Source organism: Urocampus carinirostris, chromosome 3 (assembly GCF_059441175.1).
Source record: "Urocampus carinirostris isolate Australia breed hairy pipefish chromosome 3, RoL_Ucar_1.0, whole genome shotgun sequence".
In the NCBI taxonomy this organism is placed as follows: domain Eukaryota; kingdom Metazoa; phylum Chordata; class Actinopteri; order Syngnathiformes; family Syngnathidae; genus Urocampus; species Urocampus carinirostris.
The window spans coordinates 27,915,390-27,928,970 of NC_142351.1; positions in this window are offsets into that span (position 1 = coordinate 27,915,390).

Below are 13,581 nucleotides of genomic sequence, written 5' to 3' on the forward strand. Positions count from 1 at the left end.
CACATTAACTTAGAGGGAGATGACATGTATGTCTGTCGTCTTGCTGCTACAGGTAAAAAATACAAAAAGAAACCTAGTGAAAGGCTGGGCAACTAGTGATCCCAAGAGCCCGGAAGAGATCCGCAGGTTCGAGAGCGTTCTCCATACGGGCCCCGATGCTGTGGAATTCTCGTCCCGATCTGCAACCTCAGTGGAAATGTTTAAATCTAAGCCTAAACACACTTCTATTCTATAGCATATGAACAACCTTAGTTTTATGTGGACAATATATGTGTATTATTTGCCCTCATGTAGGTTTTAGATCAGGTGATGGTGTGATTATAGTATGTGGTATGCAATAATATGTGGTCTGTGCAGCCCTGTGAGACTCTTTGTGATTAAGGGCTATACAAATAAACATGACTTGACTTGACTTCACTAATAAAAAAAGTGCTTTATGGTCGCTTTGAGTATCTGGAATGTTCATTCTTACATGTATTTTCAGCACTCGTTTTTTCATTGTACAACAGTATACTACAACATCTAGTGAAATATTGTGCACTGTCATTTCAACATTCTTATTTAGCAGGAGCCTGGAACTATCATCCTGCCCCCTGATTGTGATCATTCCTTGACAACTGAGAATAATCTGAAGCAAAAAAAAAATTCTATTCAAAAAATGGACACAAAGACTGATGACTTGGGGCAAAATCTGTACATACACATAGTGTATACTTTCTACAGAGTGGATTATATGGAGTCGCCTCACTATAACGTTCAAAAGCAAGTTATTGTAGGCACTGATGTGCTATAGGAGAGAAATTGTCTCTAATAAATGGTTGAAGATCACAAAGGTTTTGTGTTGGTGGGGTTGTAGTTCACACACATAATATACGACCATATTTGACCAGCTCAGCAGCATTGTGATGGATCATCTATCTGGACACAGGGAGGTCGTGACTTCACTCCCCTGGCTACATATTACCAGAGACACTGTGAATGACCCATTTACCTCTGGCACTTAAAGCTATTCACAGAGACCTTTTTTTTAATACCAGGCACAGGACAATTATTCAGATGTGTTGCATAGTATTATCCGCGCTGGGGGACATGGGGTAAGTTAGTCACAAAGTTGACTCATCTGGCTTGCTTCCTCTACAGCTGTGTGGTCATTGAAGGAACACATCACTTTCAACTTGGCGAGTCTGGTTAACACAATATTTGAGGACAGCTCTTATACAGACAGTGATTGTAGTGAACAGCAATTGCATACTGCTCATTTCTGCTTCAAGACATTGGAACTTTGTTGACCCTTTCACTGGCGGGGGGCTTGTGGCCATTTTGTTAGAATTGTATGCCTTGACCTCCAAAAGCAGCGTGGAAGTTTTCAACCAGCCATTACAGCATGCATCTCTTCTTTGCCTTAGCTTCCTTTTAGGTTGGCGCTTGTGGCTTATATTTTGTGTTTTGCGCCGTTTCTTTTGCACTTTCAGATTGAATTTCCCCTTATTTTGCGGTCTGGAGCCTTTGCTCTGAACATTTTTCTACTAGTGATCCCAAGAGGCAAGAAGAGATTTGCAGGTTTGAGAGTGTTCTCCATCTGAGCCCTGGTGCTGAGGAATTATCTGCACCCTGAGATTTGATCTGCAACCTTGGTGAAACTGTTTAAGTCTAGGTTTAATACACACTTATATTCTATAGCTTATGAACCTATATTTTATGTTGACAATATCTGTGTATTATTTGTTATTGCAACATCCGTTGCAGCCGGTCATCATGTGCTGTCCCTTCCCAAGGTGTTTTCATTTTCCTCATGCCGAAGTTTTTGAGTTTTTCCTTGCTTTAATAACCTACTCCTCTTGTCGGTTGAAAATAGTTTGTGTAATATAGTGTAACAATCTGTGAAGCCCTTTGAGACTATTCGTGATTTAGGGCTATACAAATAAAAATGACTTGACTTGACTAATGTAGGATTTGGATTAGGCGACGGTGTAATAAGTGTCTGTGGTTTACAATAATCTGTGGTCTGTGCAGCCCTTTGAGACTCCTTGTGATTAAGGGACAATGAACATGACTTGACTGGACCTGACACATGGTATGATATTGTGCGGCTATCTCCCCGCCTTCCTGTTTTGTTTGCTCCTCATCATTAGCTGCACATAGTGTCATTTGGCTGGCTTAGCCTGCATTGTCCTTTGGTTTACCCCCAGGTGGGTACACGTTTGTTACCATTGCCATTTTTTGTTGTTGGTTCCTAGTTAGCCTGGCTGCTCATTGCATGTTTTTGGTCGGCCAGCCCCGAGTTTTTCTGTCGAGGCTGCGGCCGCCTTTTGTTGATCGACTGGTTAGGCCCCGTTAGTTATTTTTTGGCGGTATCACCTGCTGTTGTACCATTACTGCAACACAACATAACTTCTTTAACTAATTAACGCGTAAGCTAATAGTGTGAGTATCTTTCTTGGGTGCTGGTGTTCTTTTTAAGACATCACAGTGCAATTCAAAGACAGAATTAATTGAAATATGCCAAGATAACATAACAATATTCCAATAATATATATATATATATATATATATATATATATATATATATATATATATATATATATATATATATATATATATATATATATACATACATACATACATACATACATACATACATACATACATACATACATACATACATACATACATACATACATACATACATACATACATACATACATACATACATACATACATACATATATATATATATATGAAAGAGACCAGAGGGCCGATCACGAGGACTGGCATATGTCAACCTCCGTTGAGATGCTTTATGGACGACCTCACTTGACTATCCTAGAAAGTCAAGAAGCATGGTGATCAGAAGTGGGAAGGTCACAAGCAGGTTTCAACTTCGAATCCAAGGAGAAAACATACCATCAGTCAAAGATAACCCAACAAAATGCCTCGGAAAGTGGTACGATTAATCTCAGGGTGAGAGGGGCAGCCTCCTCAGGACAGTGGAGCAGGGTAATGAGTGGCTGCAAAGGATTAACCGATCAGGACTACCAGGCAAGTTTAAGACTTGGTTGTTCCAGTACGGTCTGCTACCAAGACTGATGTGGCTGCTAACGATCTATGAAATCTCTATGACTGCGGTCGAAGGAATTGAGAGGAGGGCAAATAAACATCTCCGCAGGTGGCTTGGGATTCCGCCAAGCTTCACATCATTCGGGCTTTACATCAGGTCGGGGCAGCTGCAGTTTCCCCTGTCTTCGGTAGTGGAAGAGTTCAAGGTGCCCAAGTGTAGGGCTGTCATGATGTTCAAAAATTCTAGTGACGAGATGGTTAGGGGCGCGGGCGTGATTACAAGATCGGGGCGTAAATGGGCAGCAGACAGCCAAATACATCAGGTAGAAGGTAGGCTGAGGTTGAAAAATCTCATCGGAAATTCATGCGTAGGGCGTCAGGGACTAGGGTCTACTCATTTCCAGCAATGGTCAAAAGCTGATCCAAGGCAGAGGAGAGACATGATGCAGGCCGAGGTCCGTCAACTGGAGGAGGGAGGCAGGTGGTCCAGGGCGGTGGAGCTTGGAGTCCAAGGAGCCTGGATGAAGTAGGACCTACCAAAGTGAAGGATCACCTGGCCAGAACTCTGGAGGTTGGAACCGTTCAGGATATCTTTCTTGCTCCGGTCAGTGTACGATACTCTTCCAACACCAACCAACCTGTACAGGTGGGGGTTGAGGGAGGACCCAACGTGCAGGCTATGTGGTGGGAGAGGGACACTTGCGCATATTCTGGCAGGATGCCAGATTGCTCTTAGCCATGACAAGGTCCTCGGTGGACTGGCTTACATCTTGGAGCAGGAAAGGCGGAAGAAGCACCAACCTTAACCCAGTCCAATACATTCCATCCAGTATGTCAAGGAAGGGGAGAAACCAGCATCCTCCAAGAAAACCAAAAAGAGCCTCCTACAAACAGCACCAGCGTGGGAGATGAAGGTAAAGGAAATTACACTTTCCCCAGGTAGTCCAAACTTCCTTGAGGCCAGACATCATGATTTGATAACAAGAGGCTAAAAAAAACGTACTGATTTGAGCTAACTGTACCATGGGAAGAAGGATGCAGTGAAGCCCATGAAAGGAAAAACGCCAAATATCAAGAGCTGGTCCAACAGTGCAGGGACAAGGTATGGCGGACCTGGCTATTCACAGTGGAGGTCGGGTGCAGGGGCTTCCCAGCACAGTCTGTATGGGACACATTAACAACTCTGGGAATAAGTGGAAGGGAGAGGAAAGCAGCTGCCAAAAGGGTGGGGGAAGCCACAGAGAGACCCTCTTGCTGGCTCTGGAGTAGGAGAGAGGAGTTTAGCTGGGGACCAGGAGAAGATGGGCAGTCACTGGCCATCACTGCCGGCCCGCCAACTCGAGGGCGTTGTGGTTAAGGGTCGAAACGCCCAGTGACGGTTGGACACCACCAAGACATCTTCTCCTGGTTGAAGGCTACAGTCATTGTTTGAGTGACTGCAGAAGTTGCACTGATTAGAAGTGTATGTAATAGTATATATATATATATATATATATATATATATATATATATATATATATATATATATATATATATATATATATATATATATATATATATATATATATATATATATATATATACATATATATATATATATATATATATATATACACATATATATATATATATATATATATATATATATATATATATATATATATATATATATATATATATATATATATATATACATACATATACATATACATACATATACATACATATACATATATATATATATATATATATATATATATATATATATATACATATATACATATATATATATATATCTTTATATATATATATATGTATATATAAAATGCAAAAAACAATGTTCTATTTCCTACGATTTTGCATTTTAGAATGTCGAAATACCTTCTACATCAGGAGTTGAAATTCAAATATTGGCAACAATTGACGACATACATACATACAATTGATACAGCTTATTATTTAGAAAAAAATGTAGAACGAACAAATTTCACCTCTTTTGTTGTGTGTGAAAAACAACATAAGGACTTAAACCAACTGCGGATGTTCACGATTAGAATGCGTGTAGCACGAGGCAGTGGCGGTTCTACGCTAAATTACTACCTGTGTAAGGCCCTCTCCTAGCCCTCACTCCCGAATTGCATTGTATTTTGAAAATAGTCAGAAAATGCAAATAGTGTAAATAATACGATGTATATAATAAAAACTTTAAAGCCCAAGTGTTTAATATTTGACCACTATTAGGCTCTGTATTGTCCAATGCGTGACACAGAACACAGAGTATTCACAAAGACATGTTTTTAGCATTAGAAAGATAACGTGTATTGTTCTTCCCTACAATTATTTAGATATGTTGCAGAATATTCTCCGCGCCGAGGGACTCGAGAAAGTTAGTCACAAAGTTGACTCATCTAGCTTGTTTCCTCTCGAGCTGTGCGGTCATTGAAGGAACACATCACTTTCGAATCTGGTTAACACAACGTGCCAAAGATGCAAGATGCCAAAAAAAGCATGGCGGCGACTTCTTGGTAGGGATTCCACTATTTAAGTTTATTTAAGTATTCCACTAAGAATACCACATTTGTCGACCTTTGATTTATTTCCAAAATTGACATTGGTATGATTGTTCATGTGATTTTGCCTAGTATTAAAATCCATGTTTTAACTGATTTTCTTTTTTTTGGGGGGGTAAAATAAAATAATTTTAATAATCAAATTATTTAGAATGAGACTCAATCAAAAAAGAGCAATTTAACACTAATACAACTACTATGCAACAATGTCAAAAAGGCAGCTAAAATACCCTTTATTGGAGATCATTTTTTTAATATAAAGCAAACAGTGCAAAGAAAGTGTAAACACAAATGTATTCAAAACAAAAGGTATAATGTGTGTAGAGTCTTAGAATTCACGAACATTATAAAGTATGTATAGTATGTCATCACTTTAAGAATAAAGTCCCGTTTACTGTCTCTCAATGAGCGAGGATTATCTACTGCTTATCGTAGCAAAACTATTTTAGCAATTTTCTAGTGTAAGGGGAAAGGAAGAATTGATGTAATGCCAACCAAAGGTAAATGCACTTTAACTCATTCCAAGGATGTGCCTATTTTTTCTGAGATGTATTAGACAGGATTTTTTTCTTTCATACATCTGACTAGATCTACATTGCTGTTCACATAATCAAGTGTTAGACGCATTGATGTGATTTAAATGAGCCTTCGGTTTGCTGGACCAGCTCAGAATGCTCAATTGGAATATGCACAGCAGAGGAAGTGATGCAAGCTTCCCTTTGTGTGTGTGTGTGTGCACATGCATTTTTGCGTGTACCTTTCAAATGCGTCACAGTACACAGGCAGTGAGTCACATTGAAATGCAACTAGGAAACAAAACATTATAACAAAGGACATGATTCACAGACGTGTTTCTATCGTTTTTTTAAATGTGTTCTTGTTGAAGAGTGTAAAATACAAATAAAAAGGAGGAAATAATGGGAAGGAATTACTTACCTCTTTTGATTATATTTGGTTTGGAGATGACACCAAATATTTGATATTCAGTCCGTTTAAGAGAGGTCTAGAATATAGACTTTCTACCTCTGAGGCTGCAGTGTTTTTCTACCTTTTAAGGGACACGGTATTTGACAACAAGATATCGCTGTAGTGCAACATAAAACATTAGTTACAAAACAAAAGGAGGAATACAAACTATGCAGACTCAAAGTGACCAAATCGCACCATTTTTTTGTCTTTTTTGCCTTGCCTTTCACATGTTTTTTTTGGGTACCCTTAGCAGCAAGATGGCAGACTATCATGTCAGCTACCGCTGGGTAAGCCTCATGTTTTCTGAAATCCAAATTTCTGAAATCCAAATTTTGCATCATATTAAAAAGCAAATACACATGTACATGAAAGTGATGTTTTTGTTTGTTATTTAAATCCATATTGTTCTTTTACCGATATGATTTGCAATACACAACGTCCCTTTAGGCTGGAAGTAAATAATTTTGATATTTTATCATATGATTGTGTCTTTAAGCCAATGAAAATGCATCAGAATACTTACCAGAGTATGACGCACACCTTCAAGGATTTGCTGGATAGTTTTATGAGTTTTTAGTCATTAAAAACAGACAAGTGATAAACAATGGCTTGCGAACTTTTTAGAACAAATGTTAGAGAAAGTTAAAGGTCCCACTGCTATAAAATAAAACGGAGGACGGATAATGATAACTAGATACAGAGCTTAGAATTGTAACCACACGACAGACCTCAAGGTATATACTGTACACTCTTGTCCTACTCAGTTGCAGTATTTAGTCACATTTTAACGGAACAACTGTCCGTAGCTTGTTTTAAAGCCAAGTTTCACTACAATAATGACTGTAAAATGTGGAATTTTGGTTTCAAGTCATTTTCTACTGATGTGTTAAATAATCAAATATTTAACTGAATGCAAAAAATGATACGTTATAGTAGTGTTCCATTCAATTGACCTCTGCCTTGCACATATCACTAATCTTCCATTTTGTAATATTACAAGATGGCGCCATGCACAGGTGCAGTGGCTAATGGCTCTCCAGCGTTTACGAGCTTGAAGTAAGACGTGTGCTTAAAACCTTAAACCCAAGCAAGGTGGCTGCTCAAGATGTAATACTAGGCCGTGGGGCTTATGACTGTGCTAACCAGTTGCCTGGGGTCTTTACAATGTGCTTCAACCTGTCTCTGTAGCAAGCTGATGTATACCATCTGAAATAAATGGGGTTAACAGATGTTGTTTTATTTATTTTATTTTATTTATTTATTTTACTTTTATTTGTATTTTTTGTCTGTGTGAAATATCATTTTACTATGATTGGCAGGAGTGTATTGTAGGAGATCATAAATCGTGCTTGCAATTACCCACTTGAGCTTAAAACTGCTCGAGAGATATGACAATCGTCACATTTTGTTACGCAAACTTAAAGATTTTGATTGCCACTTTATTTGTAATTCTTAAAGAATGTAAAATTAGAAGTCCACCGAACCATTGGGAAGCCAAGTGATGCACTTTCAAATCAAAAAAGACCCCTTAGCTTGGTAAGCTAATTTATCATGAGAGTGGAAAACACCCAAGATGATTGAAGATAGGCTAATTGGTTTCTAAAATTATTTTATATGTTTATCGTTGAGGTTTTGAAGTTTTTTGGTTTGACAACAAGCATTTTGATTGTGTAAAACAAACAAAAACAAATTTGCCTGGGCGGGCAAATATTGCCTCTAGTTACGAAGATTGACTCTAATTACCAAGTCTAAAATATAGTACAGTACACACTTCTATTTGCTGCTCCCAGAATTACCCGGACGTAAACAAACTGGCTAGCTTAAAATCTGCCTGGCAACCATCCATCCATCCATTATCTGCACCGGAGTTTAGAGTTCACAGACTAGGAAGAGGAGGATTTTCGGCAAGACGCAGCTATCAATTAAACAGCCAAAATTAAAGACATTTTAAAGCAATTCCCGGAAGTCTCGGAATTTGTAGAAAACAATTACCCGCTATTTCAGACGGATTGTCAAAAGCCATTGGATCACCTTTTCGAAAAACGCAGGGCAAAAAGGTCAATTAATATGTTCAATATTTCCTTTCTACTTCTTTTTTTTTTTTTACATTATGTGCCTCTCGTTTTAAATGTATCGCGTGATAATGAAATTTTTACATGTATTTGTTTCATGTTCTGATGCTCTTTTATGGTTTGTAAAAAATAAATATTATACCGTACTTTTGCAGGGCTTGGAACAAATTAGCGCATTTACATACAAAATGTGTCTCATAACACATTAAAATTGTAAGCAGAAGCACCACTGTAATTCAATGTTACCAATACCTAACACTGTTTTTTTTTGGGTTATTATTACAGTAAAAGCCTGTTCTGTATACAGGTCAGTTGATTAGAACTCGCCTGAAAATTGTCCAGCCCCATTAATGTACCAGATAGATTTGGGAACTCCAGTGTTCCTTCAATCCCGAAACTTCAGTACTCAAAGTTGATGGCGAGCCAAGCAATTTGAACTGTTAAGCTGTTAATTTATTTTCAGAGAGATGTATCCGCTTGTGGGAGGCAGGAACAAGTAAGTACTGTATTCGCAATTGCTAACTATGTGGTAGTCTTTATTTTGAATTGTGACATGTTCCGAAAAGACATGACGTAATCAACTCGGAGGAAAGCAGAAAACTGTAGCTGAAAACAACGTTAGGTTTGCGGGTGCACGCTGCTGTTGGCGTTCTGCAGCCAATGTAACAGATTACTTTTGATCGTCTGTAACTGGGACGACCTTGTAATGGCGAAAAAAGCAATTGGTTTGATTACCCCATTACTGAAAAAAAAAACTCAGTTATCTAAAGGCTTTATTTATAACCGTGTTATTTCCAACACTGGTTGTAAGCATATACATGTTATATTGATGCGGAGCTTTGTAAGAGTTATGTGCTATCATGTCTCTTTTGAACAGCACATATTGAGGGTTGTTTTGGAAACTGGCAAATAAGCAACATTTATGGATATATCACTAAATTGCTTATTATTTGGTGTTTAACCCCACAAGAACCCAAAAATTAAAACTCTAAATCAGGCAAATAAAATACTAAAAAAACTTATCAAGCTTGGGATCCAAATTGCAATCTGAAAATGATCTATCCCAATTATAAAGCTAATATAACAAAACACATAACATGTATTCATGTTTAGGGTATATTTCTCTGTGTGTTTTTTTCAACGAAGGAAAGTAAAGTAAGAAAAATTCTTCAACATTCAAAAGTTTCTTTTCTCAGTCATCTTAAAAATAATTGGAGACGCTTACCACCTGACCTTACATTACAGCAAGAATGTAATTAGTGTGCTGCTTTTGTTCCTTGATCTTCAGCAATTTTAATTAGAGAACAAACCTCCTGTCCGACCTTTCAATAATTGCTTACTATGTGAAATAACTCAAGCAAGACCCACAATCCCAGAACACAAGTTCAAATTAGTTTTAAAGTACTCTAATCTTTAAAATGTTGTTTTCAACTTTATGGACCCTAAACACAAGGCATTTGCCTGATATCTTACAAATGGATATCAAACAGGTGAATGGGATTGATAAACTCATTTATATTTTAATGCTCTGCTGTAAAATAAATTGAATAGGATGCCGATTTGTTATTGTTTCACTGTTGTCCATTGTTTTGACTGTTATGCACTATTTACATCATTGTCATTTGGCTAAACGTGTTGTTCTGATTTTCATTCATTCATTCATTTATTTCAAATGGTCATATTTACGTATGTTCACATGATTACAAGGGAGTGGGAAAAATAAAACTTATTAAATCCCACCCTTTAGCTCTCACATAAAAAACCCAAAGCATATTTCCTGGAACCCCTGTTAGATTGACATTCACAGCAGGTGCCAAACCAATTGTACAGTTTAAAATCAACTCATAGGAAAAAAAAATCATAGTTTTGTAACAGATAAAATATTAATTACTGTGTTACATAGTAACGAGTGTATATATGTCTCATCTCATCTCATTAGCTGCACCGCTTATCCTCAGTAGGGTCGCGGGGGTGTATGTATATATATATATATATATATATATATATATATATATATATATATATATATATATATATATATATATATATATATATATATATATATATATATATATATATATATATATATATATATATATATATATATATATATATATATATATATATATATATATATATATATATATATAAAATTATAACATACACAAAAATAGTGCTACTCTTAACAGTCACCCAAAAATAAAATGACTGTACCTTAAAAAGGTAAAATGGGCAGTTTGATTACAATAACATATCAACAATGTAAGGACACGTACCAACAATGGTAAGGAGCAAAAACATTATTGCAAGAGAACATACATACATCTCATTCAATGCATACTGTGAACACACCAAAAATAAATTCTCCTTAGACTTTCAAATTATGAACCTTTTCTTGAGTTTCAAACAGTTTCTGTAACTTAATGGGAAACATTTTGTTAAAGGCTTGAAATAAATTTCAGCTGTATAATATTTGATTTTGATAGGGTCCTGAAAATTGAACAACAGACTGCAGAAAAGCCTCATGCATATGATCGAGATATTCAGCCTTGTGTTCAACACGCAGTGCTCATTTTAGTACTCTAACAGCGTCAATGTATCAAGGTACAGTAAAATGTACGGAGGGCATCCCTATTAAGGGATGGTTTTACCTTGTTTAAAACTGCAAGGCTTATGAAAATTGTTGCTCTTTATAAGTCCGATGTGGGGATTTAAAGAAATGTTTTCATGAATAATGATTCCCAAACATTTGTTTACACTCAATGTTTTTAATTAGGACATCATCAATTAGAATAGGAAATTATTGGTTTTGTTTGAAATAAACAAAACAATATTCGGTCTTAATTGCATCTAATGATTAATTGTGTCTATCCATCCATTTTTCTAAAAAAAAAAAAATAATTTCAATACCCTATTGACAGTGGTTACTAGTTAAGTATGATAATTGTCGTTTAAAATAGGTTGTTGTCGTTTCCCCTAAAAAATACGCCAAATATTTGAGACACTGCAAAAATATCGTTTATGTACACATGGAAAAATTTTGGTCCAAACAAGGATCCCAACGGAACCTCACATGAAATTGATTGTGTGAGCTAAAATGCTCCATGCTTACATATTGTTCCCTGCCTGTCAGGTAACTTTGTAACCGATTTCCAGCTTTTCCTCAAATCCCATGTTTTTTTAACTTATCTTTTATAATTGAGTCATTGATTGCGTTAAATGTCTTTAAGATCAACAAAAATACCAACTGCATACTTTTGCTGGTCAAGTGTATTTGTGATTTCCTATCATGCCTCAATTATCGCCAATTAAGTGGTTCTGTCAGGACCAGGACAGGAAGCAGAAGAGATTGGGAAGAAGAGAAAGGAGCGCACACTCGATCCAGAGGGATTGTTGGTCGCGGGGAATAGATTGCTCGGAACGCGGAAGTGGTCAAAATCAAACAGATAGTGGCGAGAGCAAAACAGGAGCAAAAACACAGGAAAAAACGGAGATTCACAGGGCTTGACAAAACAAGAGCAAAAACACTGGAAACACTGAGATTCTCAGGGCTAGACGTGTCAAAACAGAGTTTCGCAGACGCTCCGACAAAAAGCGACTCATAGGACAGCGTTTAAGTAGTCACATGGAGAAATATGTCAACGAGTTTCAGCTGGTGTCCACGGGAGGGGCCAATTGGGCGCCCTGGCAACCGTGATAGAAGCTGGTGCCACACGGCAGGGGCCAATTGGGTGCCATGGCAACCGTAAAAAGTTTTTTTTGGAATCCATACTGACCTACAATTATTATTAGATCAAAGATTTTTCTTAGTCTTAAATTTAAAACAAATTTTACATTTGGGAAAGTTGGGGCAGTAGAGAAACTGGTCTGCAGTTGGTAAATCTGTGTTTATCATCTTTTTGTATAATGGTTTTACTTGGGCAATTTTCATTTTTGTTGGAAAACAGTTCAACTAAAATGATAAGTTAAATATGTTAGTTGATGGCTTTGCAATATTTGAAATACCCTATTTGACTACTACCAACTTAATACCAAGATGTAGTTTTACTATTGCTTGTTTGCACAATATTGGCTTCTTCTTTTTTATATGTAGCTGATGGAAACATTGATACTGGTTTGATTTCATGTTTCTGATGTTTTTGTTTTTCTGACCCTGGATTTCGGCAGCTAATGCCCAAAAATGTATTGACACTGTCCACAATTCTGCTCATAAACGATTATCCCCACTTTCATCAGCCAAATGGCTATGCTATTAATTTCCAATATTTCCTAGTTTAACCTTTTTTTAGTATATCGCAGCTTGCACTAATATTCTTTGCCTATAGTACAATGGTTTATTTTGCTGTGATGATGTCAGTTAATATATTTATATATGTTGTATACCTTTGTACCGCTTATTTGGTTTTTACTTTGATATGCTGTTTATAGGGATTATTCTTCTTTTTGCAAGCATTGATAATTCCTGTTAGCCAAGAAAAATTGTCCTCCAAACAAATATGTGATTAAGGAAAAATGGGGTCTATTTGTCCTTAATCACATATTCGTTTGGAGGACATTTTTTGTTGTGAAACAAGGTGAATATCTCTTAGAATTTATCACAAGCCCTGTTCACATTTGCTTCTTGGTAAACTCCAAGCTTACTGTGCTAAACAAGTATTGAGTAAATTGTTTGTTTCTGAATCCATTGCTCCTTTTGCAGTGGTTCTCATAGTATTTTTTTCAGTATTCCAATCACAAAAAAACTGGTAACTGGTCAGTTATGCAACAGTCAAGAAGGCAACTGTCATTTTAAGAATCCATGATATTCGTGAAAATATTGTCAATAATGGTGGCACTGTAGGACGTTATGCTACTTGGCTTTGTTATTGTTAGATACAGTGATAGGGTATAGCCTACTGTGTTAGTGATGTTTT